The sequence below is a fragment of the Oryctolagus cuniculus genome, chromosome 7 (genome assembly GCF_964237555.1).
Source record: "Oryctolagus cuniculus chromosome 7, mOryCun1.1, whole genome shotgun sequence".
Classification (NCBI taxonomy): Eukaryota; Metazoa; Chordata; class Mammalia; order Lagomorpha; family Leporidae; genus Oryctolagus; species Oryctolagus cuniculus.
The window spans coordinates 82,557,378-82,560,602 of NC_091438.1; the positions used below are offsets into that span (position 1 = coordinate 82,557,378).

The following is a 3,225-nucleotide window of genomic DNA, read 5'->3' on the forward strand; positions in this document are numbered from 1 at the left end:
AGAGGCGGCTATCACATTGCTTTTTCCAAATACCCCTGCTGCTCCCAGCTAGTACTGGGCCTTGGACAAACGTAGGGTTGAATAAATGCTTTTTGACGCTAATTATGATTTCTGACAGATAGGATCCAAATCATGCTCCAGAATGATAGTTTGCGATTCATCCAACTCTTGATTATCCATGGAAAGGGAACCAGAAATAGCCAGAAACGGATAATTGAAACGCACACACACAAACCTCATTTTACAAATAGCGTCAATCTCTCCCCTCAGCAAACCTTTGACTATAGCTAATAACATAATTAGGTTGGCTGGTTTGAGGCTTATCATTTCCTCCCTCTGCTCTGGTTGAGGTACTGCTAAGGGGAAAAATGATTTAAAAAGAAATAAGTCACAGTATTAACACAATCAAGAATTGACTGATGTAAAACATCTCAGTTTTCTTCTAACAACTTTGATATGCGCATGTAGTGCTTATTAAATGCTTTTTAATGTGACAGATATATGATGTTAAAAAATACTGTTGGTTACACTCTTCTTCTCTTGCTGACCGTTATCAGTCTCCTGGGGTGCTTGGCTGCTTTCACACCTGTCCTGTGTATGAAAAGCATTATTTAATGCCATTCGTTCAGCTATTCTAAATAACCTAACAAACTTCCAACATCAAGGACAGACATAAAACCCTTCAAAAAGTGTAGCATATTGTGAGATTAAGATCCAGAATAAAGTATATGCATATATATATATACATAAAAATGATATTCTGGTTCCTCAGATACTCTGCTTAATGGATGGTGACCACATACATCATAAACCAGTGCTTGATTCCTAAAAACTTAAACGATTATTAAAGGATAGTTAGATACCAGCTCTTCTTACACAGAGCGGTAGGCAGAATTTGTTGGTAATCCAGCAAGTAAAATATTCACATATATATGATACATAAACATTTATAAGTAATGTATAGTTAGTTCTATTGGCTTGCTTAACAAACTTTTTATAATGATCAAGCCACTTGACACATTGTTAGTAATATTACCTCTTTTACTCAGGGAAAGTGTATTGAGATAAGGAAATATGAAAATTAATTGACATCTTTCTTTTATAACAGTGCCATATTGTATTTAAATATAGGGGGTTACATGCCATCTTAGTCTGTTTCGTGCTGCCATAGGAGAATACATGGGGCTAGGTAAGGCACGAGGGAAAAAGTCTGTTTGGCTCAAGATCTGGTGGCTGGAAAGTCCCAAGAGCGCGGTACCAGTATCTGGTGAGGGATCCCTGGCTATGTTACAATGTAGCAGAGATGTGGGACAGGAACCAGCTGTGGAAAGAAAGGGCCAAGCACGCGAGGCAGCCTTCGTGTACAACAACTGCTTTCAAGAGAACTTACCCGGCAGTGCAGGAATGACAAGAATCTGTTCCACCTGCAGTACCCTCATGACCTAATCGTCTTCACTATATCCCACCTCTGACAGACCCACCCCTCCTCATGTCACCACACTGGGGACCAAGTTTCCAGCACGTGAACCTTTAGGGGACACAAGGAAACCATATCCCAACCATAGCACACAGCATTCATGTTACCTGGCAGGGGGGTGGAAGGGAGCGGGGATGCATTTGCGAAGTGGGAACACGAACTGAATCAGCACTGGTTCCTTATCAATATCTGTGCAATGTCTGTTTCTTCTCTGTTCCTTGTCAACTGAACCTGTATTTCTTCCAGAGCAGTATGCACCCAGTTACAATTTTTCACCTCCCTGAATTCTGTGACAGTTAAGGCCATGTTGACCTCGTTCTACACGATGATCTGTATGCAGAACTCCACTGGCTGATGTTAGCTCTTATTTTTCTGAGAAAAAAGAACACTCAGATCACACTCACCTTTTGCCCTTCCTTTTTCTTCTTTTTGCTTAGAACACAGAACAAAAATGCATACAAGGAAAGCAGCTAGGCTGAGCAGAGGAAAGAAGTCACACCTCAAGGATGACACAACAGAGGGGGAAACTGGATCTATGGTGGAACTGTGGGGCCACTGAAACATCCCTGATCTGCCTCTCAAGTCCCTGTTAGGTCAGGCCAATTAAGTAGAGTTTCTGTTACTCACAGGGAAAAGCAATGGAGGCCAACACACAGGTTGGTTAGCGCATTGTCTCTGCAGAGGTAGGCTCCTGGAGCTTGACTTTGGCAGTCATGTTCACAATCTCTTCAAATCCACTGGAGTCATAGCCCATTCCAGCCATAGTTCTGGTAGCTCCTAGTCCTGTTTCTTGGCCAATCCAAGCACGCTATAATGATGTTTATAATGCCTGTCACAAAGTCCAAGAACCTCCATTTAATTCCTAATTGATCATTTTTATAGTTGGTTCATGTGACCACGTTCATAATGGCTTCTCAAGCTACCATAAAACTTGTAATTTCATATCCAGAGTGAAACATGTATGTATTTACATGTACACATATACTTATTTAAAATATGCCTAATATATAAGGCTACTTAACAAATCAACATCATACAGGAAAGTCCTGGAGAAGATTTGCCTGGGATTTGTTTTAAATTGAAGATCTATGAAAGGAGCTTTGTATGGGAAAGCCTATAATTGAATGTGTGCTTGTCAATGGCCAACGAGAACTATTATAAGTGAGCCTTCTGGTACCAGCTGGAGGTGGGCAATGATTGGATGGGGCCTGTGGTTGGAAAAAAGAAAATCATGAAGTTAACAGGGAGGTTCTGAATTAAATCATCATGTAACTTCCCTTTTTTTTTTTTTTTTTTTCACAAGAAAAAAGCAAACCCTAGAGTTTTGAGGCTTGGCTAAGCTCAGACAGCACTTACCAAGTTACGTAACTGTTACCTATGTACAACAGGTGCCCACAGGTGACTGTAAGCTCCTGGAGGGCAGGGACCAATTTGTTATTTGTTGCCTCAGTGTCCTACATCTGGGTGCTCAGTACATGTTGACTGAATTGAATCTGATGAGAGGAAACGAGTAGGAGTATGGAACTTAATAATTGCAGGCTTTGTTTTAATTGTTTCCTTGCAGTTGTCCTGCTATAGAGAAGAGTAAACAGAAATAGGACAGATGCAGGGGTTTTGATCTTTCTTTTTTAGGGAGTTGTAAATAAATCCTGGAACACCTTGGACAAATCACGACAGATAAATAATTTGTACTTTAGCTGGAGGAACACAGACAGCAAAACAATCATGAGTAAGAATTAGCACCAGTG

The 3,225-nt window shown here is 40.6% G+C and overlaps 1 long non-coding RNA gene across 3 annotated transcripts; it reads right to left on the reverse strand.

The window, feature by feature from the left end:
- Window positions 1–468: 468 nt before the first annotated feature.
- LOC103350128 (uncharacterized) lies at window positions 469–2,742 on the reverse strand. 3 transcript variants are annotated; one of them, XR_007923553.2, is made up of 3 exons: window positions 2,105–2,727; window positions 1,585–1,849; window positions 469–591 (listed from the first exon to the last, which is right to left on the reverse strand). It is a non-coding gene; the product is annotated as an uncharacterized lncRNA (long non-coding RNA). The 3 variants fall into 3 exon arrangements; XR_007923555.2 differs by lacking the exon at window positions 469–591 and adding an exon at window positions 611–1,321 and having other exon boundaries at window positions 2,105–2,725; XR_007923554.2 differs by lacking the exon at window positions 1,585–1,849 and having other exon boundaries at window positions 2,105–2,742.
- Window positions 2,743–3,225: the final 483 nt, after the last annotated feature.